We start from the raw sequence: 24,425 nt of genomic DNA, 5'->3' as shown, positions 1-24,425 counted from the left end.
TGGGATGCTGGCACTGCAGGCAGTGGCTCCTTTAGTTTTAAAGGAAAATTTGTGCCTTTTCTCTGTGCTAGAAGTTATGACATCACCTTCTTTCTTAGCGGCTTTTCTTCAGCTTTCCCTTACCCTATGTTTCTGTTGCTTTCAGAGCCTAAAAGAGTTTGCTAATATAAGAGATAATCTTGAACTACTTGCCCCTTTGATATCCACACTTTCTCTTGTAAATGAAGAACTGCATAGATAACCATGTCAAGGTCTCTTGGCTGAATAATAAAAGAAGGAAGAAACCTGACCCTGTTAAATTTTACCTGAGCTCTATGCTCCTAGAAAAGAGAAGCCATGAAGATGACCCTCCCACCTTCTGTGTGTTCCAGGAAAGGGTTCCTCACAAGGAATCCTCCTTCCTCCTGCAGCTGACTTAATACTTGAAAGGTCACCACAAAACACACCAAACGGCCGGTGCCACAGCTCATTAGGCTAATCCTCCGCCTTGCGGAGCCAGCACACCGGGTTCTAGTCCTGGTCGGGGCGCCGGATTCTGTCCCGGTTGCCCCTCTTCCAGGCCAGCTCTCTGCTGTGGCCAGGGAGTGCAGTGGAGGATGGCCCAAGTGCTTGGGCCCTGCACCCCATGGGAGACCAGGAGAAGCACCTGGCTCCTGCCATCGGATCAGCATGTTGCGCCGGCAGCAGCGCGCCGGCCGTGGTGGCCATTGGAGGGTAAACCAACGGCAAGGGAAGACCTTTCTCTCTGTCTCTCTCTCTCACTGTCCACTCTGCCTGTCAAAAAAAAAAAAAAATCACACCAAACACCGGAGTAAGGGAATAAGGGAGAAGGTCGGGGAAACCCAACTGGCTGTCTCCCTGTGCACGAGGTAACAGCAGCCTGTACTGGGAGAACAGGTCTTCTATAGCTTTGCAGAGGTAAAGAAGTGAGAGGAGCAAATCCCATTAGGGAAAGGGTAGGGGTGGAGCTGACGCTTGTGGTTGGGTCATTTGGTCACCTGAATTCTAGTAAGCCAGGCTGGGCTTAGAATCAAGCTTATTGTACAAAATGGCAATGGGGCCAGAGCCTAAGATGATGCCACAGATAAGATCGTATCATTTTACTATAAGATTCACAGATGTCCCCCTTGTTTCCTAAGCCAGAAATGGAGCCTCCACATTCCCGTTCTTTGTCTCATGAGTGACTTGCTGCACTCTATTCCCACTAGCCAATCTAGACTAAAACACTGCCGCCTTCACTTGACCAAGCTTCCGTGAGGTTTCTTGCCATCTGAGACTCCAGAATTTGACCCACTCTTACCAGCATGTAAGACCCGCCTTCAGCTCTGGTGTCCTAACCCACCTGCACCCCCCATCCCCCTTCACCACACCCACTTCTTCCTAACCTTGTCCACTCCTTCCTGCATCATAGAAAAGCCCTTCTGTCTGGTCTTCGTGACACCTGCAGATGTCATGATCTCTTCATTGCAATGTTCCTTCCTCCTCCTTGCAGGACTCCCCTGAGTAAGTCTTTCCTTGTCTAACTTCAGATTTATTTTATGTTTATGAAAGGAGTGTGAAAATTTTCAGAATCAGGATGGAGTTGCTAGTGTCAACACTAAGGGAAAAAAAAATCCAGCTGGGAAGTTATGAATATAACTTCTTCTTTTTTAAAAGATTTGTTTATTGAAAAGCTCCTTGTGCATGATTACCAGATAATAACCATCACAAAAGACTTTCTCAGAATACATGACATAGAGGCCAGCACAACCTTATACCAAAAGTACTTGTATAAAAGTATCTGCCCGTCAACTGTCTGTTCCACCACATACTAATGTCACCCTGGGTGTTAATCACTGCAAAGATTGTTGTTTCAAAACATCTGATATAACCCTCCTTTTTTGCCTTTAAAATTCCCTTTTGCCTTAACCTCTTTGAATATGCCTATGGTTTACTATGACACATATTGCCAATGCAGTGCTCTACTGTTTCCAAATAAATTGAAAATATGCTCCCTGGCTTGTTTTTTTAATTTAGATAGACTTACTGGACAAAAATAATAATGAAACTCAGAGCATTCAACCCTAGGGTCCTCCTGCAAGGCTGCACTGTAGTGTTCACTGTCAAAGATCATTTTGTAACCAAATTAACTTTTGTGTTTGCTTCCTTTAGGCAAAGGACAATCTTTTGCATTTCAGAATACCTCTTAGCAAGGCATTTGAATCCAATAAAAACTATATAAATAACGAAGAGTTAGAAGGAATCACTTCCTTGCAGCTAGTATTTAGTATACTAGAAGGGGAGACGGGGTAGAGAAATCATGATTGGGGCTCAAATGAGAAGTGACTCCCTAACTTTATTTGTATAGCTCCAAATTCACAAGTATTAGCAATAACTGTCTTCAAAAACAACTGCAAAAGCAACTTCCACAACCAAATGTTAATTCTTGATATTTTTTTCCCCTCACTTTATTTTAGAGCTGGCTTTAGCAGCTCTAATGGGAAACACTGAGAGTTTGCTGGATAGCACTTCCTTCTCAGATGTGTTCACATACTCCATTGCCTTATTTTATTGGCAATGATTTTTTTTTTATTTTTTTGACAGGCAGAGTGGACAGTGAGAAAGAAAGACAGAGAGAAAGGTCTTCCTTTGCCGTTGGTTCACCCTCCAATGGCCGCCGCAGCCAGCGTGCTGCGGCCAGCACATCGCACTGATCCGAAGGCAGGAGCCAGGTGCTTCTCCTGGTCTCCCATGCGGGTGCAGGGCCCAAGCACTTGGGCCATCCTCCACTGCACTCCCTGGCCACAGCAGAGAGCTGGCCTGGAAGAGGGGCAACCGGGACAGAATCCGGCACCCCGACGGGGACTAGAACCCAGTGTGCCGGCACTGCGGGCGGAGGATTAGCCTAGTGAGCCGCAGCGCCGGCCTTGGCAATGATGTTTTCAAGAGTGTTATTAATTCAGAAACAATTTATGGAAAATCACCAAGCTATTGACTAACTTCATCAAACATGTGTTCTGTATAATTTAGTACTACAGCCCTGACTAAGTTTACAATTAGTTAAATTCAGGCCACGAGAATTTATTTCATTGGAGAGAGAGAAAGGGGGAGAGAGAGAACGAACACTCACATCAGCTGGTTCACTAACCCCCAAGTACCTACAACAGCTGGAACTGTGGGTCAGGCCAAAGTGGGAGCCAAGAACTCTATGCAGTTCTCCCACATGGGATGTTCAGGACCCAACTGCTTGAGCCATCACCTGCTGCTGCCCAGAGACTGCATTAGTAGGAAGCCGAGCTTGGACTCAATCCCCGGCCCTCTGGTATGGGATACAGGTAATCCAAGTACGGCTTTAACCTCTAGGCCAATGCCTGCTCCAAGGTCACAGAACTAAAGAGAGGGAAGGAGTGATGAAAAGAGAAGAGATATAGTTAGGTAAGTAGATAGGTAGATAATTAATTTGTTTAATTTATTCATGAACTTAATAGATCTGAAAAAAACAGGACTTTAAGCCAAAACATCTAAATGATCTTTTTTTTTTAAGATTTATTTTATCTATTTGAAAGTCAGAGTTACACAGAGAGAGGAGAGGCAGAGAGAGAGAGGTCTTCCATTCGATGGTTCACTCCCAAGATGGCCGCAACGGCTGGAGCTGTGCCAATCCAAAGCCAGGAGCCAGGAGCTTCTTCCGGTCTCTCGTGTGGGTGCAGGGGTCCAAGGACTTGGGCCATCTTCCACTGCTTTCCCAGGCCATAGCAGAGAGCTGGACAGGAAGTGGAGCAGCCGGGTCTCGAACTGGCGCCCATATGGGATGCCAGCGTTTCAGGCCAGGTTGTTAACCCACTTCGCCACAGCACCAGCTCCTAAATGATCTCTCTTAAAGCAGTGAGATGTGAAACAGAAAAGTTACAAACAAAATAAACAGCCAGCTTAAAACAATTCATATTCACTAGATCCTTACTTCTCAAGCTGATGTATTTCCTGAAGTAGTGAGCAGATCTAGTTCTTCAGGGAGCTGGGGTTTGTGCGCTTACTCATTTAATGAAGATTTATTCCACACCGGACACTGATAATTTTATATTCCAGACATTTCTGGAAACATTCTCCTGGTTCAGGTCTGTATTATTTTTGTTTTGCACGATCACATTAGTCTTCTGGTCTCTCTCCAGCTATTTTTATACACTTCCAGTCCATCATCCTCCAGCCTCGCAATTTTTAAAGTGACCTCTCTCAAATGCAAATATGGACACTTACAAACATTTTAATGTACACTTGCCTTAACATCACCTATAAGACTTCACACAGTCAGACCTCGCCTGTCTCCACCTCTAGTTCTATCCTCTGTCCATTCTGACAATGGAATTGCAGAACTGCTGACCTGATTCCCCCTGAACCCATCTTAGCTGACATCCTGGATATTTGCACTTGATACTTTGTGCTTCTTTCTCAGTGTTTCCCTGCCTCGCGTACTCTCCCTGTTCCTATCTGCCACCCCGTTGACTCCGTCTTGGTCACGGGTAGGCGTTATCTTATTTCCAAAAAGTCACCCTGACATCTGTTTCTCATTCCCTGCCAGGTGGTTCCTTGTTGTTTCTGGTAGGAACTGAATCAATAAGGATTGCAGTCAACAAGCAAAGGACACTTCTACAGAGGTGATATTGGGAGGTGTTTGTAGAGTTGGGGCGCGTCTATCCTATGGGTTGTATAGTGCCCATGAAATCATTTGGTTTGGCCCCACTAAGGTAACTGCAGGTGGGACTGAAAATTCAATAAATCTATAACAGGTTAATTTTTAAAATAAGATTTATTGATTTGTCTGAAAGTCAGAGTTACAGAGAGGAAGGGAGAGACAGAAGTCTTCCATTTGCTGGTTCACTTCCCAAATGGTTGCAAGAATTGGGGCTGAGCCAGGCTGAAGCCAGGAGACTGGAATTCCATCTGGGTCTCCCACATGGGTGGCAGGAACCCAATTGCTCAGGCCATCTTCTGCTGCTTTTCCTGACACATTAACAGGGAGCAGGACTGGAAGCAACACAGCCGGGAAGCAAATGAGCATTTATATGGACTACAGGGGTTGCAGGTGGTGGCTTAACTCACAGGACCACAACACCAGCTGCTATGGTAGGCTAATTTTTAATTTGATAATTTTGTGTAGCCTGTGAGTGATGTTATAAATATCCAAATGCCCTAAGCAGAAAAAAAGGTTCCCTTCTCCTGCTTTATAGGAATAAAGGGAATACTCGTATAAAGAGGTAGTTACAGTTCAGAGAGAGAGACACACTAGAAACATCTATGACGTATCCTATAGCATCCTACAGATGCACTTGAAATGAGATTGTTCTCCATCTGGCATAGTTCCCCAGAACTCCTGATAGAAAGTTGGGAAACAAGTTTGGTCCAGGTACCATCAAGATTTTTTTTTTCCAGTATGAAAATGTGGATTGAACATCCTTAATCTGAAAATCCAAAATTCAAAAGTCTCCAAACTCTGAAGCTTTTTGAGCATCAACACAACATTAGCAGTGGAGAATTCCATACCATGAAACTGTGTTTCATGCACAAAACAATTTAAAAATATTGTGTAAAGTTACCTTCCGGCTATATGAATAAAATAAATATGAGATGTAAATGAATTTCTTATTTAGGCTAAGGCTTTGTCAATATACCTCATTATATATGTGCAAATATTCTAAAACCCCAAAAATATCTGAAATCCAAAGTATTTCTGGTCCCACACATTTCCAGTGACATACTCAACCTGTAGTAATTCTATGTTTCTGAACTAAGGAATGTTTAAAGCAGGAAGTAGATTTTACTTGCTTTTTAAAAAGAGCGTCAGATCTCTTTCTAACCTCATTATTGAGCAACAGTCTTTACTTAATGATTCGTTCATTTAACAGGTGTAAGGGCTACCACATGCTATGTACCATGTCTAGTGGTGGGGATTAAGCTATGAACAAGACCGACCCATGAGCTCCTTGGGTTGATGTACATGCAAAACAGATAGAAATAAGCAAATCATACAGTGATGAGCAACTGTGTGATTACTGTTTCAGACATGACTGGAGGAGAGGAGAGACCTCCCTTATAGAGGGTGTTCAAGGAGGGGCACCTTGTGCAAGTTTCCTTTCACTTAAGGCTTAAAGGATGAGAAGGAGCCAGCCGTGAGGAGAGAGAGTCCCAAGCTAAGACAGACCCAGTGCAAAAGAGAGCTCATCCCGCAGAGGAAGGAAAGATTCTAGTGTCCAAAAGAGACAGAAGTAGCTTTCTTCTGGAAGCTTCTAGGAGACTACGTGTTCCTAGTACTCGTGTCACTTCACACGGGACTCCTTTTTGATCTCCTTTTACTATTGCAAAAGGTGAACTCCTCCCATCAGAAGACCTGAGTTTCATGTTATCTAAACTGTCTGAGCCCTGAAACCATGGGATGTCACTTCACTAATTTAGATCTGGGATCACTCATATTAGATGAGGGCATTTCAGTTTTATATACTACAATGCTATTCTCATGAATTACTCATTAAAAAACTCACTGAATCCCTGGAGTCATCATTCATTAATTCATAAAATACAAGTACATGTCAAAAAGTTTATGGAAAATTAAATTAAAAGATGTTTGTTTTGGTGCAAAACGATTCTGAAATTCATGCAGTTTTTTTTTTTTATTTTGTTTATTTACTTGGGAGGTAGAGTTACAGATGAGAGAGGGAGAGACAGAGAGTAAGGTCTTCTATCTGCTCATTCACTCCCCAAATGACTGCAATGGCAGGAACTGGGCCAATCCAAAGCCAGGAGCCAGGAGCCAGGAGCTCCTTCTTGGTCTCCCATGTAGATGCAGGGTCCCAAGTGCTTGGGCCATCTTCTACTGCTTTTCCAGACCAAAGCAGAGAGCTGGATCATAAATGGAGCAGCCAGGACACAAAACAGCACCATATGGGATGCTGGCTCCACAGGCAGAGGCTTAGCCTACTGTACCACATCTCCATTCCCCAGGTTTTTCTTTTAATAATATGTATTTCTGGCCGGCGCCAGGGCTCAATAGGCTAATCCTCTGCCTGCGGCGCCGGCACACTGAGTTCTAGTCCCAGTCAGAGTGCCGGATTCTATCCCGGTTGCTCCTCTTCCAGGCCAGCTCTCTGTTGTGGCCCAAGTCCTTGGGCCCTGCACCCGCATGGGAGACCAGGAGAAGCACCTGGCTCCTGGATCAGCATGCCGGCCGCGGCGGCCATTGGAGGGTGAACCAACAGTAAAGGAAGATCTTTCTCTCTGTCTCTCTCACTGTCCACTCTGCCTGTCAATAATAATAATAATAATATGTATTTCCATGAATCTTTCAAAACCTTCACATGCATGGAATTCAAAATTTAGCACCAAAACAAACCTATTTTTTTAATTCTACTTTCCACAAGCTTTTTAAAGTACCCTCATACTCAAGTGCCTAAATTGTGCCAAGCACCATTCTAGACTCTGGGCCATAAACAAGACTGTTGCACTCTTGATGGGATGGGGCTGTAATGTGGATCTATGTGGTGCAAATGCAAGCAGGGTAAAGCTCAATGAGGAGAGAGGGAGTGGTGAGAGTCATGTTAAGTAGTTAGAGAGGAGATAGCACTGGAGTACATGCCTGACTTGACTTCCAATTTGCTTATAACTCTCATTTAAATTATTTATTGTAAGCATCAAATATTTGAAATTTATCATCATCCTCTCTGATTACTGTATTCATCTGGAAGGGAGTATTCCTAGGAAGTCTAACTAGCCTGGCAAGCAAACCGTCTGAGAAGGTAGCCCGATTTTAAAAGGATAAGACCATCTTTGAGTTGGTCTTTCTAATATTTAACATAAAAATTGTCTAGGATGCAAGTCTGGGAAGACTTCCTCAAACCATGGTTCTGTAAAACTACTTTCCTAGTTACCTAAAACTGCTTTCCTAGTTACCTTCACATGAACCTCTGCGTTGAAGTAGAATGTGAAAATTGCAGAGTAAGGCACTCAGAAGAGTAGGGATGTGCCTGTTTGCCCCAAGGCAGATTCCGGCAGGCTCAAGTCAAGCTTTTCTCATTAAAGAGGGTCATGAGAAGGTTATAGCCCTGGTTACAGTCCTGTTTGGGAGGTGCTAATGGTGTGATCAACAGCCCCTCCTAATAAATAGAGTTAATCACTCACTGGCCAACTGGAGAATCAATGGGGTCCTGTCTTTCCCCTCCACTTTGCCTCTGCTTGCCCAGCCTCCTTCCCCTGCTCCCTGCAGTGACAGGGCGTCAGGCAGGGGAATTCTCTGGGACTCTAGTCCCTTCTTGCTCAAAGACTGGCTGTTTGGGAGGGGTCATCTAACCCCAGGGAAGGAGAGCCTGATCCTCACTACCTGGGAGAAAACTTACCACCAAGGAGGAGGAGGAATCAGGGAAGACAGGGAATGGGGAAGAGATAAGGAGGAAAGACACCACTGAGCCAAAATGAAAAGGAATCTTGATATTCAGCGATGATGGGCTGGAGACTGTTTCCGTATCTGTTGTACCATTTCTAATTCAGTCTAAGCTTTCTCTTTAGGACCTTCTGATTCAAGGAGGTCATGAGTCACATTTTTTCCATCCATAGAGCTTACTCGACCAGAGGTCCCTTGCAGAAACTGAGGAATTAGAATGCTGAAGTTCTGGATTAGAATTTATAGCATTCAGCCAGCGCCGTGGCTCACTAGGCTAATCCTCCGCCTTGCGGCGCTGGCACACCGGGTTCTAGTCTCGGTCAGGGCGCTGGATTCTGTTCGGTTGCCCCTCTTCCAGGCAAGCTCTCTGCTGTGGCCAGTGAGTGCAGTGGAGGATGGCCCAAGTGCTTGGGGCCTGTACCCCATGGGAGACCAGGAGAAGCACCTGTCTCCTGCCATCGGATCAGCACAGTGCGCTGGCCGCGGCAGCCATTGGAGGGTGAACCAACGGCAAAGGAAGACCTTTCTCTCTGTCTCTCACTGTCCACTCTGCCTGTCAAAAAAAAAAAAAAAAAAAAAGAATTTACAGCATTCAATTCTCATCTCAGGCATGATGAGAAGTAAGCCTGAACCCTTAGGTTGGCAGAAAGGCACTATCTGCAAGTGGAATTAAGCTCCAAGGCAAAGAGAACTGTTCTTTCCATTTAATTGAATTGAGAGATGTTCAGCCCTGAGGTACAAGAGCTTCCACCTGAACTTTGGGGTTTAGGTACTCTCTCACATCCAGAAAAGACCGGCATGGGCTCTAGAAATTTCCCAAGAGAGACGTTAAGTCTTAGACCAGGAGTCAGTATGCTTTCACAAGTGAGAAACAAAGTTGCGGTTCTCGGTGGTAGTGATGGAGATGGGAAGCAGGGAGGAGAGTAGTTAAGTAAGGACAGTATTGATCTTGACTTTTGCTGGAATGTCTGTTCAGTTTGGAAGAAAGAGAAATGATAACCAGAAATATGGGTGGGAGACAGTGAGGCATAAATGAAGGTATTGGTAAACATTCAGCTGATTGGAGAATTTTTAAGAAGACAGTGTGCTCAGTTCTTGAGACTTTGAACTGATTTTGCCACACAAAGTTGGTAGCCACCTCTGTTCACAGTCATCATGTTGATAGTTGTTTGAAATGTGTATGAAATTGGCTTCTCCTTGCCTTGATAGTATGGCCAGTGACCTCAAACTCAAAGTGGAAATCTGTGTTGTGTGAAGAAATGGAAGGATCCACGTGGCAGTTCCCCCAGATTAGTTGAGCAGATACATATCCAGGGCATCCTCACTGAGAGCTGGCATCATCTGTGTTGTCTTAAATGGATTTTCTTCCCTTACATCCTGTGATTATGCCTCCCCTAATTTCATTAGGCTGCATATGGAGTTTTTATTCTCATGCATTTCCTTCGCTCTCCATTTCCTTCCAAGCATCTTAACTGATAATTTAGTTTGCTTGTGGATTGCTGCACGGCTAAGGGCCTCATCATGAAACAGTGTTTCTCCCACATGTGTGCAGCTGTTCTAAGTAGAGGAAATACAGCCAGCAGTGTCAGCTTTTGGAAATGAAGAACACTTGGACCTGAAAGGTTGGGGACAATCCTCTACTGTTCTTGTTACCATGTGGCTCCATGTTAAATTACTTAAGAGAAGTATAAAGGTTTGGGCATTTGTGGAGGGAACCAAATCCAGACAATTGCAAAGGCTGTGTGTCCCTTGAGCTTTCTCTAGGACAAGTGCTTCTTTAAGCATCACTTCTAGAAGGGACTTTAATCCCTTGAGGTTTCAGTCCCAGCTGCATGAGCCTATGCAGTAATCCAGACTTTTTTCTATTCAGTGAAGCTAACCAGTCATGGGAAAGGCAAGCCCTTGAGATTTGGTTGATTGTAATTCAAAACTTGGGTGGATGATGTTCCTATTGTCTGACTCCTTGGGAACTTTAATTCCTTTAGAAATAGATCTTTTTTATTTGAGTGGCCACCATACCAATCTTTTTTTGTTCTGTTAAGAATGTAGACCTGGCCACAGTGCGCTGGCCAAAGCAGCCATTTGGGGGGTGAACCAACGGAAAAGGAAGACCTTTCTCTCTGTCTCTCTCTCTCTCACTGTCCACTCTGCCTGTCAAAAAAAAAAAAAAAAAAAGAATGTAGACCTGGAATGGGTGTTTAGGCTAGAGGTTAAGCCACTAGTTATGTGGGTGGCATTCCACATTGGAGTACCTGGGTTCAAGTCCCAGCTCTGGCTACTGGCTCCAGCTTCTGCTGCTGTGCACCCTGGGAAGCAGCAGGTGATAGCCTAAGTAATCAGATCCCTGTTACTCACATGGGAAACCTGGATTGAGTTCCTGGCTCCTAGTTTCTGCCACTGTGGCTATTGTGGGCATTTGAGGAGTCAGTCAACAGATAAGGGAATTCCCTCTCTGTCTCTGTCTCTCTCTCTATCTTAAACAGAAAAAAAGGAAGGCAGGCTGGCACTGTGGTATAGTAGGTTAAGCCTCTGTCTGCAATGCTGGCATCCCATATGGACACAGATTCAAGTCCTGGCTGCTCCTCTTCTGATCCAGATCTTTTCTACTTATGGCCCAGGAAAGCAGTGGAAGATGGCTCAAGAGGTTGGGCACCTGCACCCACATGGGAGACCCAAAAGAAGCTCCTGGCTTCAGCCTGGCCCCACCCCTGCTGTTGTAGCCATTTGAACAGTGAACCAGCAGGTGGAAAATCTCTCTCTCTCTCTCTCTCTCTCTCCCCCTCTCCCTCTCTCCCTCCCTCCCTTCCCTTCCCTTCCCTTCTTTTTATAAAAATTTATTTATTTATTTGAAAGGCAGGGTTACAGAGAGGCAGAGGCAGAGAGAGAGAGAGGTGTCTTCCATCTGCTGGTTCACTCCCCAAATGGCTGCAGTGGCTGGAATGGCTGGAGCTGCGCCAATCTGAAGCCAGGAGCCAGGAGCTTCTTCCAGGTCTCCCACATGGGTGCAGAGGCCCAAGGACTTGGGCCATCTTCCATTGCTTTCCCAGGCCACAGCAGAGAGCTGAATTGAAAGTGGAGCAGCCAGGATTCGAACCGGCACCCATATGGGATGCTGTCACTACAGGCAGCAGCTTTACCCACTATGCCACAGTGCCTGCCCCTCCCTTCCCTTCTTTCTGTATCTCTTTCAAATAAATAAATCTTTAAAAAATTAAAGGAAAAAAAAGGAAAGAGAGTGTAAACCCGTGATAGACTTACTGGGGTGACCTCTAGCTCCAACAGCTCAGATGGAGAGACTCTTTTCTTAAAGATTTATTTGCTTGAAGGGCAGAGCAATAGAAAAATGGATGAAGGGAAGGAGGAGCTTCTATCCGTTGGTTCATTTCCAAAATGGCTACAACAGCCATGTCTGAGCTGGACCAAAGCAAGAAGCCAGGGATTGCAATCTGGTCTCCCATATGGGTGGCAGTGACAAGTACTTGAACCATCATTTGCTGCCTCCTAGTTGCATTGGCAGGGAGCTGAATCAGAAGTGGAGTAGCTGGAACTCAAACTGGCACCTGGATGTGGGATGCCAGCATCTCAAGAGGTGGCTTAACCCACTGAGCTGAAAACTATCTCTTTACACATTACCATGAAAAGACCCAACTCTGACCAAATGTGTAGAGTAAAAATCAGAAATTGGCCGGCACCGCGGCTCAATAGGCTAATCCTCCACCTGCAGCACCGGCACCCCGGGTTCTAGTCCCAGTCAGGGCGCGAGATTCTGTCCCGGTTGCCCCTCTTCCAGGCCAGCTCTCTGCTGTGGCCCAGGAGTGCAGTGGAGGATGGCCCAAGTGCTAGGTCCCTGCACCCCATGGGAGACCAGGAGAAGCACCTGGCTCCTGCCTTCAGATCAACGCGATGCACTGGCCACAGCGCACCAGCCAAGGCGGCCATTGGAGGGTGAACCAACAGCAAAGGAAGACCTTTCTCTCTGTCTCTCTCTCTCTCTCTCTCTCACTGTCCACTCTACCTGTCCAAAAAAATAAAAATAAAATAAAAATCAGAAATTACTACAAAGAGCTGTCTGCCAACAAATCAATAAAACTGGAAGAAATTATTAGATTCTTGGACACATACAACCTACCAAAATTGAGCCATGAATAAATAGAAAACCTAAACAGACCAATAACAAGGATGGAGATTGAATCAGTAATAAAGACCTGCCGAAAAAAGAAAAGCCCAGGACTGGACAGCTTCATTGTGAATTCTATCAGACATTTAAAAAAGAACTACTATCTCCAATTCTTCTCAAGCTATTCCAAACAATTGAAAGGGAGGGATTCATCCCAAACTACTTCTATGAAGCTAGCATCACCTTAATTCCTAAACTAGAAAAATACACAACAGAGAAAGAAAACTATAGACCAGTTTCCCTGATGAATGGAGATGCAGAAATCCTCAACAAAATACTATACAATCTAATCCAACACATCGGAAAGATCACTCACCCAAAGTGGGATTTATCCTAGGTATGCAGGGATGGTTCAACATTCATAAATCCATCAATGTGATACATCATACTAACAAACTGAAGAACAAAAAACCATATGATAATCTCAATAAATACAGAGAAAGCATTTGATAAAATACAGCATCCTTTCATGATGAAAACCTTAAATAAATACGGAATAGAAGCAAGATTCCTCAACATAATCAAGGCAATTTATGACAAAGCCACGGCCAGCATATTATTGATGGAAAAAAACTGGAAGTATTCCCACTAAGATCTGAAACAAGACATGGATGTCCACTTGCACCATTATTATTCAATATAGTCCTGGAAGTTTTAGCCAGAGCAATTAGGAAAGAAAAGGAAATCAAAGGGATACAAATTGGGAAGAAAGAAGTCAAATTATCCTTATTTGAAGATGACATGATTCTATATACAGGGGATCCAAAAGACTCCACTAAGAGACTATTGGAACTCATAAAAGAGTTTGAGTATATGGCCATACCACCCTGAACGCACCCGATCTTGTCTGATCTTGGGAGAGTTTGATAAAGTGCTAGACTATAAGGTTAACACATAAAAATCAATAGCCTTTGTATATACAGAGAATTCCATGGCTGAGAAAGAACTTCTAAAATCTTTGCCATTCACAATAGCTACAAAAAAATAAATACCTTGTAATAAATTTAACCAAGTACATCAAAGATACCTGGGTGAAAATTACAAAACATTAAAGAAGTAGAAGAAGACACAAAAAAATGGAAAAATCTTCCATGTTATGGATTAGAAGAATCCATATCATCAAAATGTCCATTCTTCTGAAAGCAATTTACAGATTCAATGCAATACCAATCAAAATACCAAAGACATTCTTCCCAGATCTAGAAAAAAATGATGCTGAAATTCATATGGAAACACAGGAGACCTTGAATAGCTAAAGCAGTCTTATACAACAAGTACAAAGCCAGAGGCATCGCAATACCAGATTTCAAGACATACTACAGGGCAGTTATAATCAAAACAGCCTGGTGCTAGCAAAAAAAAAAAAAAAATGAGTAGACCAGTGTAACAGAATAGAAACTCCAGAAATCGATTCATGCATCTATAACTAACTTATTAACAAAGGAGCTAAAACCAGTTAAAATCCCTGGAGTGAGGACAGTCTCTTCAACAACTGGTGCTGAGAAAACTGGCTCTCTGCATGCAGAAGTATGAAGTAAGACCCCTACCTTACACCTTACATAAAAATGTACTCCATATGGATCAACGACCCAAATCTATGATCTGATACCATCAAATTGTTAGAGAACATTGGCATAGGCAAAGACTTCTTGAAAAAGACCTCAGAGGCACAGGCAATCAAAGTCAAAATTAACAAATGGGATTACATCAAATTGAGAAAACTTTTGTACTGTAAAAGAAACACTCAGCAAAGTGAAGAGGCACCTGACAGAATGGTAAAAAATATTTGCAAATTATGCAGCTGATAAAAGATTAATACCTAGAATCTATAAGGAGCTCAAGAAACTCAACAACACAACAACAACAACAACAAAAACAATCCAGTTAAGAAATGAGCAAAGGACTTGAACAGATATTTTTCAAAAAAGGAAAATCAAATGGATAACAGACGCATGAAAAAATGCTCAGGTTCACTAGCCATCAAGGAAGTGCAAATCAGAACCATGGTGAGGTTTCACCTCAGCACAGTTAGAATGGCTTTCATACAGAAATCAACAAATAACAAATGCTGGTGAGGATGTGGGGGAAAAAGTACCCTAATCCCCTGTTGTTGGAAATGTAAACTGGTGTAGCCACTGAGGAAGACAGTATGGAGATACCCCAGAAATCTAAATATAGACCTGCCATATGACCCAGCTATTCCACTCCTGGGAATTTACCCAAAGAAAATGAAATCAACATATCAAAGAGTTATCTGTATCACCTTGTTTATTGCAGCTCAATTTACAATAGCTAAGATATGGAATCAACCCAGATGTCCATCAACTTAAGACTGGATAAAGAAATTATGGTATATGTACACAGCAATTAAAAAAAAAGAAATCCTGTCATTTGCAACAAAATTAATGCAACTAGACAACATTATACTTAGTGAAATTAGCCAATCCCAGAAAAACAAATACCACCATATGTTCTCCCTGATCTGTGGTAACTGATAGAGTACCTAAAATGTAATCTATAGAAGTGAAATTGACACATTTTGAGATGCAATGATTGAGCAGCCCTTGTCTCAACTGTTAAGGAACAGTTTTTTTTTCATACTGTTTTTCGAACTGTTCACTTGATATGCAGTTAATCTTATGTGTATAAAGTTAATTGAAAATAGATCTTAGTAAAAAAAAAAAAGAGTGGGAATAAGAGAGGGAGGAGGAAAAAGGGTGGGAGTGCAGGTAGAAGGGAAGGTAGAGCAGGAAGTATCAGTGTATTCCTAAGTTTGTATATATGAAATGCATGAAGTTTGTATACCTTAAATAAAAGGTTTCTAGGTAAAACAAAAAAGATGAAAACAAAGAATATCATGAGTGATCATCAGGAAGTCGTCCTATTATAGCAAAATGTGAAGTACTGAAATGATGACTCATTTTATTAAATATTATGAAATATTTCGCCGGCGCCACGGCTCACTAGGCTAATCCTCTGCCTTGCGGAGCCAGCACACCGGGTTCTAGTCCCGGTCGGGGCACCGGATTCTGTCCCGGTTGCCCCTCTTCCAGGCCAGCTCTCTGCTGTGGCCAGGGAGTGCAGTGGAGGATGGCCTAAGTGCTTGGGCCCTGCACCCCATGGGAGACCAGGATAAGTACCTGGCTCCTGCCATCGGATCAGCGCGGTGCGCCGGCCGCAGCGCACCGGCCACAGCGGCCATTGGAGGGTGAACCAACGGCAAAGGAAGACCTTTCTCTCTGTCTCTCTCTCTCACTGTCCACTCTGCCTGTCAAAAAATAAATAAATAAATAAATAAATAAATAAATAAATATTATGAAATATTTTAAAAATAGAATGCTGACATAATACAGAGAGGAGAAAGGGATAGTCAGTTCTACTTGTTTTAAGTATCAAGAGCATAGGTTTATTTATAGTAGCCCGTTTACCTTCAATATATGAGTCTACCCTCAAGGTAGATGTGAGGCCAAATTGTGGATTATTCCCATTGCAAGATGATAATTTGATAATTTCTTTGGGTTAGCATATAAATTACAGACCATTCAGGTTTTTTGGTGATTGTGTCTGGGTTTATAATGTAGTGACTATAGTGTCTATTTTGTATGTCTCCATGGGTTTTCTTTCCTTTCCTGAACTCCAACTGTGTAGAGCAAAATTTTATTTTTGACATAAAGAGTATATGACAAGGGAAGACTCTAAGCATTCCCTTATTCCTTGGTCTTGTAGGGGACATGGGCAGAGAGAGATGGAAGATTTTTAATGCTTTGGGAGTAGAAATGGGGAAGTGTTCCTCAATGGCTGTACATCTCTTTGTTTTTCATATTTTTTAGAGATTTATTTTATTTTTTATTTGAAAGGCAGAGTTACAGGCAAAGAGAGAGAGGGAGAAGCAGAGAGGGAGAGATCACTGCTGGGTGAATCCCCAAAATACTGCAGTGGCCATCTTCTACTGCTTTCCCAGGCTGTAGCAGAGAGCTGGATCGGAAGTGGAGTAGCCGGGACTAGAACCAGCGCCCATATGGGATGCTGGCATTGCAGGCAGTGGATTTACCCGCTATGCCACAGCGCCAGCCCCACTCCCCATAGTTTTTGCTCAATCTTGTTGTCAACTTAAAACTTGTTTCAAAATTTAAGTCTATTTTAAAATTAAGATGGCTAAAGAGAAGCACTTCTCCATTTAGTTCTCAGGCTGGTCCTGAATGGAGGAGTTTGCTCTGTAAAGTTGAAGGGTGCTCCTACCTAAAGGGACCAATCAAGTTCCCTCATCCATCAGGATCCCCTGGACTGAGGCCCCAAAGGCCTAGGGTGTAGCAAAAACCATGAAGAGGCAACTCAGGAAGCAATTATAGATCATTAACATCTTCAGCAAGCTGGCTGGGTGCACCTGTGTGGAGCTGAGGGCTAGCACAAGGGCTCAGTAGGTTTTCACAAAGAGGAATTATCCTGCTTTCTATCTTGGTTAGCTTCCTTCTATCCTGATTTCAGAGTAAATGGAATATACAGGTGGACAGAAAATCCCATTGCTTAGATGGTCCATGTTGAGCACAAGCATTCAAAAGCCTTCTTTTATTGGTAGTAAGGAGTTGGATGAAATAACATTTAATGTCTACGCAGTAAGTCTTTACAATGTACTTTCAAAGACATTATTTTTTTAAATTATTTATTCGAAAGGCAGAGTTACAGAGAGGCAGAGGCAGAGAGAGAGAGAGAAGGAGTCTTCCATCCTCTGGTTCACTCCCCAAATGGCTGCAACAGCTGGAGCTGTGCCAGTCTGAAACCAGGAGCCAGGAGCTTTCTCTGGATCTCCCATGTGTGTGCAGGGGCCAAGCACTTGGGCCATCTTCCACTGCTTTCCCAGGCCATTAGCAGGGAGCTGGATCAGAAGTGGAGCAGCCAGGACTTGAACCAGCGCCCATGCGGGGTGCAGGTGCCATAGGAGAAGGCTTAACCCATTCTACAGCACCAGCCCCTGACAAATATCTTTGTAAGTGAAAGACAGAGGGAAGGTTGAAGTGACAGAAAAGGAAGAGCCAGACGGGGAGGAAGCCATGTAATCAGAGAGGCCGAGATTGGAGAGATGAACTACACAGTAAGGAGTACCTCGAGCCACCAGGAACTGGAAGAAGCAAAGAAAGGACTCTATCGTAGAACCTACAAAATGAGTTAGGCTATGCTGACCTCTTTTTTTTGAACAATAATCTTTATTAGAGTATTTTCAAAGGTACATATAATCCTGAGCTACTGCATTTATACATTTATCATTTACTCTTTAAAGTTTATAGTTATTTTGTTCCAAACTCTCTGATGAGTACATTTTTATACTAATCAGAAACATAAATAATTTAAAATGTTAGTCTTATTCCTGGAATCACCAATTAACTTACTCAGATAATCTCAATATCTAATCCTACCACATGAAATATTTTAGAACATTACTTCTGAATTAAGCAATTTGTTTTTCAAAACTGTAAAGATGGACAGTGGAAGAGCTGATTCCATATCCTTGTGAATTCTTAGAAAACTATGTTGCTTTTGGTCTCTGATTTATTTTCTTGAGTAAATTAGTAACTATCTGATCAGTTATATTTGGTAAGATTGGTAAGAGTACCTATAACATTAACATTTTAGTTAGTATAAAATATCATAAGCTCCCTTCACATATATGTGGTACATAATTATCTCAGTAAGAAAAATTTATCATGATTTAATGAAAAGGAGCACAACCCAGTATAAATATATACTTGATTAAATGGTGAAATATTACAAAAAATGTTATATGAAATGCTTCCTTCAATCTCTATAAAGGAATACATGTAGCTGACATTACATTAAATTCCGTAAATCCAGACAAAATCTTTTATAATTGATAAATAAAAACACAAAAATGAAAGACAAGAAGTTCTGTGATCTTTGAGAAAAGTCATTTATCCAACATCTCCAACTGTGGGCAAATAAATATTTTCATTCCTCTTTTTTAAATTACTACCAGAATATTGTATTTTTCTACAAACATCAGAAAACAAGCATACAGTATCTACAAATGTTTTTCTCTGACAAAGATGTCAAGTCTTTGAAGGTACACCCAAATTCGTATTTCCTGAATAAGGGCACTATATCTTAGGCTAAAGTTACTGTAAGTAGTTCAAGCAAAAATGCACATTGTTTAGATTTTAAAGCAAGCAACTTTGATGATGTTTAATTAAAATGTAAGTATAAATGTGAACCTATTGAAACATTTATTAACAATTCTTGGGAATACTCACAACAAGTAATGGAATAACGAAAATAATGAAAAAATGAGACTATATGCAGTGTTTGGTGACAAATCTGAAAATATCTTTAAGAGATTTTAAAGAACATAAAAACACAACTTTATTATTCCAAATTTGAAAACCTAGCAGCAAAACAATCTATTTGCATATAATGTAGTGCAATGAGCATTTGTTCATAAAGACTCTGAAAGTCTTGAAACTATTATACATAAACCAGAATGGAATCCATTAGGATGAATAATTTAAAGATGTCCAGAGTAGCTTATCAAGAACTACTAGACACTCTCACCTGTTATCACTGAATCATAAGAAAGCTTATGCAAAACTGTGTTCTGGATAGCTGAGTCTTATGACTCCCCAATAACAAGCTCAGATAAGGCAGATCAGACCTAAAAGATAAGCAATTGCTCAAGAAACGTAGGCTGCACAAAGTAGCCTTGCAAAGTCTTGGGTGCCAACAGTTAACCCAACTCCAATGAAAAGACAAATCATTCCAATGGTAATGTATGCACAGCAGCGTCTTCGTGGAAGTGCACTACCCACAGAGGAGATTTTTTTGCAGTGTGGGCATTTTGCCAGAGTGTTGAACCTCAGTTCCGTCCACAGGAATGTGTTTCCACAGTGTCCACACACAACCCTTGTACCTTCTGGTTGGATTGGCAAAGCAGGTTGAGCTGGCTGTTCTTCAGAAATAAGCATTCCTGGGCCAAGGGTGATTATGTGTCTACAGTTGGGTCTAGGACATCAGGAGACAATTACAAGGGCATCTAAGATATTTCTTCCCTGATGGTGGGCTTTTGATTGGCGAGCACCAGGAACCAGCCACGTGGAGGAGCATCTAGGACAGGAAGCCTAGGGTAGGTGGCCGGAAGGCCATGTGCCCTGGAGCCAGCCCCCTCCTGGCAAGAGGCCAGGGAAGAAGAGAAGGGCCTATGCTGACCTCTTGATTTCAGATGTCTGGCCTCCAAGCCCTAGGCAACCACTAATCTATTTTCTATCTCTGGAAAATTCCTATTCTGGGTATTTCCTAAAAATTAATCCATACAGTCTGTAGTCTTTGTGTCTGGCTTCCTAAACAAAGCATAATAGCACCTCATTTTAAAGTCAAACTACATTGAAGAACTGCTTTTACTTTCTTAAAATAAAATTCATAGATAATATGGCCTACCTGCATGTTTAATTTCTAAGAAATAATGTGCCTTGTACAAAAAATTACGTGCTGGGGCATATCTGCACTAGAACATTTCATAGGATGGTAGCATCTTCGTAACAACTTTAATGTTTATGCAGCGGCATCCTGTGAGTGTGCCAGCTAGAGAGGTGCTATGTTAAAGTCCCAATACACCAAACAGCATTTGCATTAGTAACTTGATTTTCCCAAATAATTCTTGACAAAGTTCCAAATAAGCAAAGATTATAATATTCCCTCAGTTTCCACAGTAATTATGGTCTTGGAAATTTTAGTGTGTGTTCAAAGCTTGAATGAAATTGTGTGGTGTTTGCTTGTAAAACGGTGAGGCTGTCAGTTTAGAGGATACCAATGGGCTATTCACCTACATGAAATGTCTGAAAGAACACCCAGCGGTCACAATAGCCACAAAGTGCGGCTTTTCTAGAGTGGCACTGTCCTGAGCACTGGGAGCCATGCAGAGTCCCTGGCCTCCTCCCCTCTAATGCCCCTGTGCCTATGACCACTCAGCTACCGGAGGGTGTTTTCCAGGGGACCAGTTGTCCCTGCTCACGGCCGGCGGCTTAGCTCCATATTCCATCAATTTCTTTTTTCTTTCTTGTATAATTCCTTCCTGTTTGTCATTCTCCTACATAATAAACTTGCTCAACATTCTTACATCTTTAAAAAAAAAAAAAAAAAGGAAAACATCTTTCAAATCTCTCTTCTGCTGACCTGTGTCACACCTTTATCTCGCACTTAGCTTTTTCCATATCTGCTTACCTGGTCTGTTTCCTCTCAATCCCAAGGGCCTCACCTTTTCTCCAATTGGCATCAGAGGGTTCTGCCAAACGTACAGGCCAGATTAGGCGTTCCTCTGCCCAGAATCTCCAAGTGGGCTACCAAGCCATCCCATAACATAGTGCCTCATCACCAGGCTCACCCCAGATACCTGTTCTGCACATTTCAGAACAACTTTGAATCACTTTTTATTACCAACATACAAAAAACTGCATGTATTTTACAGCTTTATTGATGTATCATTCATATACCATGCAATTTACCTTCTTAAATCACACAACTGGATACTTTTTAGTGTATTTACAAGTCTGCATATATTTAAAAGGTATCATTTGGCACATTTTGGCATATGTACCTACCTGAAGCCATTCCCATGAACAAAATGATACATATCATCCTAAAAGCTTCCTGATGCCCATTTGTAATTTCTTTTCCCTTCCTTTTTTAACTATTTGTCTGCTTTCTGTCACTATAAAATAGTTTACATTTAGTCAAAAATATTATAGAATCACATCATTTATACTGTTTATTTTTCTTCAGTCTGGCTTCTTCATCCAGTGTAATTAGGGATTCATCCATGTCATAAGCATATGTGATCGTTCATTGAATTTTGCTGCTGAGAAGAATTGAATTGTATGATTATACCACAATTTGTTTCACCTGTTAGTGGAAAGGGCTTGCTTCTTGTTTGCAGTTATTACAAGAAAAGCTGCTATGAACATTCATGTGTGTAAGTCTCTCTATACATAAGTTTTCATTGCTCATGGGTAGATATCTCTAGTGGAATGATTGGATTATATGATAATGTGTGTTTTGCTTTTTATAAAGTCATCAAGCTGTTTCCCAAAGTGATTGTACCACCTTGCATTTCCTCCAATGGTGGCTGGAGTTCCAGGTGCTCCACATCCTCACTAACACCTGACGTCGTCAGTCTTGCTCTACTTAGCCCTTCTATTTGCTATGTAGCACTGTGCCTGACAGTTTAAACTCTTGTGATCCTCACCTCCTAGTAGCTGCCTCTATACAAAATCCATTATCACTTCTCTGAACCGTTGCTCATGCAATTCTTGCAACCTGGGTGCCTCTCTATGCATCATCTTAGTGCCCCTGGCCCTTCTGATTGAACCAAAGTGCCTGTCTGTGTGTGTGTCTCCTCATAGAATTCTGTGGATCATTTTTTCCGGAGTTTTTTTTACATCACAATGAAATCCTGTTTCTCTACTCAAGGACTCTAGCACAAGATTTGGCACATCATAGTTTCACTGGCAGTGATGGTAATGGCAGAGGCAGGACTTAATATTTCTGAGAATGGTGCTTTTTCCCCGTGACTTGAAAAATGTGGCTCTGTTTTCTCTTGTTTTAAGAGAGCTGTCATTACACTCATTGTTATTTGAAATGTAATGTGTCACTGTGGTAATATTTTTAAATGAAATAAGCAATTGTCCTAGTTCTTAAAAAACATACATCAGGCAGAGGAAGTGAGACATAAATGTCTAAGTCAAAGGAATTCATGAAATTAAACTTCGCAGCTTACCCTACATCAGTCTTTACAATTTTAAGGTTTCCTGTCTGTGAGGATGTTACATATTTTTTGAGTGAACTAAATTAACCGTTGTGTCTGAACATTTTGTTCATGTTGGTGGGTGAAGAAAGGGATGGGTTGAGAAATAAATTCTCAGTGGTCAATAATATCTACAAGCTTCTCAACTCCCCAGATAGTAGTTAGATGTGGTTTTTACAGGGTCACAGGAGGGAGGCAGAAACATAAAAAGAGTGAGCTGTTTTCCAGGAGAGCAGTTCCTGGTAATAAGGGGATGGTAAAGAGGTTAAGTTTCAAAGTCCGATTAGAAATCACAGCCATGGAATTCAGAGTGATTGTCACTAGGGCTTTATAGCCTGTGGATCTGGCCTGCTGTGCAGACAGTGGTTCTCAGTTTTTAAGCTAGAGCAAAATACACAGTGCCTTCTGTGGGGAATACTGGGGGTGCTGGAATAACGCTTAGAATTAGCCAGCAACCGGAGAAGTGAAAAGAAACCCCAGGATGTGGGAACTCCTAAAGCAATCCGGCTGATGAATCAAAATTATTTTGAATTAGTGAGTTGTTTTGTTCCAAAGCAAGGTAACTTCATCCATCACAAGCTACGTAAAGCTCTGGTAAGATCTATACAGTCATGGTAAGATGAGAAGGTGTATGATGAAGGCCATGGCAGAGTGACCTGTGTGGGAATGAGGTACATAGCTGCTTCTCAAATTCCCCTGCACGCACGGATCACCTGGCTGGGACAGCTCTGGGTCTGCATTTTTAAAACAGCTCCCAGCCACCAGTCCTCAGACCACACTTGCAGTTGCAAATGTAGATACTTCAGAAAAAATTTTGCTCTTCCCTCTTTTGCCATAAATTGTAAAATTGTCCTGTAAAGTTCTTTGACAAAATTAATGAGTGTGCTGTTAATATTCCTTTAACTTTTTTGAGGGTACAAATTCTGATTTCTGTCTTCTGCTTAAAAAAAAAGAGGAGAGGTGTCTTCATTAATTGGTGTCATAGAAAAATCATTTGAAAAGACTCCATATTGTGTTGTCTTTATTTTAGTGTTAAATATGCCTATGCCATTTATTTTATAGATATGCCTGATTGATGAATGAAGTTAAATTAAATCCAACATGTTACCTACAGACAGCAGGAGTTACTGTGGCATTCAAAAATGTTTAACTAGATGATCCATAAGAACAGTCACTTTTGTGGTTAAATAATTTTTAAAAAATTGGCTGTCATGGGGCCACCACTGTGGCACATAGCAGGTAAAACCACTGCCTGCAATGCTGGCATCCCACATAGACACCAGTTTGTGTCCTGAGTGCTCCACTTAAGATCCAGCTCCTTGCTAATGCACCTAGGAAAGCAGCAGAAGGTGGTCCAAGTGTTTGGGCTCCTGCACCCAAGTAGGAGACCTGGATGAAGATCCTGGCTCCTGGCTTCAGATCTGCCTAGCTCCAGCCATTTCAGTCATTTAGGGAGTGAACCAGTGGATGGAAGATCTCTCTCCTCTGCCTCTGCCTCTCCTTCTCTGTAACTCTGACTTTCCAATAAATAAATGAATCTTAAACACACACACACACACACACACACACACAGAGGCTGCCTGATTTGAATGTTGATTATGTTTGATCCAAGATCATCCTGGGTTTGGAAGTAGCGTTATGTGTTTGTTTAAAGGATAGACTGAAGCCACACTTCCTATACCATTGCCAGTCTGTCTATGAATGGAGCATAACTTTACTTATCTGTAAAATGGATCCTGTGTTATTGGATTCAGAGAATTAAGCTCTTTGAACAGGGCCTGGCACATTTATGAACTATCTGAGTGTGAGTTCAATATGTGATTATAATAAATAATATATGTATTAATGTCATTTATTAGTTACTTAGTAGAAAACCTGCTGTCTTTTAACCAATATATCCTGGAACACTTTCTTAATATGTATTTGATCAAAGAGAAGGTAGACTTCAAACTGACAAACTGGGAAACCCAAAATAAATCCGTGACACAGACACTCGTTTATTTTGCTTATTTGGTTAAACTGACCTGGTCCCTTGGTTTTGC

The 24,425-nt window shown here is 42.0% G+C and overlaps 1 protein-coding gene, 1 long non-coding RNA gene and 1 pseudogene across 10 annotated transcripts in view; 1 reads left to right on the top strand and 2 right to left on the bottom strand.

The window, feature by feature from the left end:
- The window catches only part of SGPP2 (sphingosine-1-phosphate phosphatase 2), a 148,458-nt gene that overhangs the window by 71,587 nt on the left and 52,446 nt on the right, over window positions 1-24,425 (top strand). Inside the window, exon 1 of one of the 8 annotated variants that reach the window (XM_089328975.1) lies at window positions 3,099-3,414. The exons of 6 other annotated variants lie outside the window; for them this stretch is intronic. The gene's annotated coding sequence lies outside the window, so the exon portion shown is untranslated. Of the gene's footprint in view, window positions 1-3,098; window positions 3,415-24,425 lie in introns of those variants that run through there. One more of the 8 variants, XM_089328974.1, reaches the window with a different exon arrangement.
- LOC149127269 (uncharacterized) lies at window positions 3,502-4,712 on the bottom strand. Its single transcript, XR_016231433.1, has 2 exons — window positions 3,941-4,712; window positions 3,502-3,855 (listed from the first exon to the last, which is right to left on the bottom strand). It is a non-coding gene; the product is annotated as an uncharacterized LOC149127269 (long non-coding RNA).
- On the bottom strand, window positions 18,541-24,419 carry LOC149127268 (type 2 phosphatidylinositol 4,5-bisphosphate 4-phosphatase pseudogene; annotated as a pseudogene). The gene has a single exon (XR_016231432.1). The product of XR_016231432.1 is annotated as a type 2 phosphatidylinositol 4,5-bisphosphate 4-phosphatase pseudogene (transcript).

Source organism: Oryctolagus cuniculus, chromosome 3 (assembly GCF_051225735.1).
Source record: "Oryctolagus cuniculus isolate XC-2025 breed Fujian yellow rabbit chromosome 3, ASM5122573v1, whole genome shotgun sequence".
Lineage (NCBI taxonomy): Eukaryota > Metazoa > Chordata > Mammalia > Lagomorpha > Leporidae > Oryctolagus > Oryctolagus cuniculus.
Note: the sequence above shows the minus strand (reverse complement) of the source record. Positions and strands in the feature narration are given on the sequence as shown.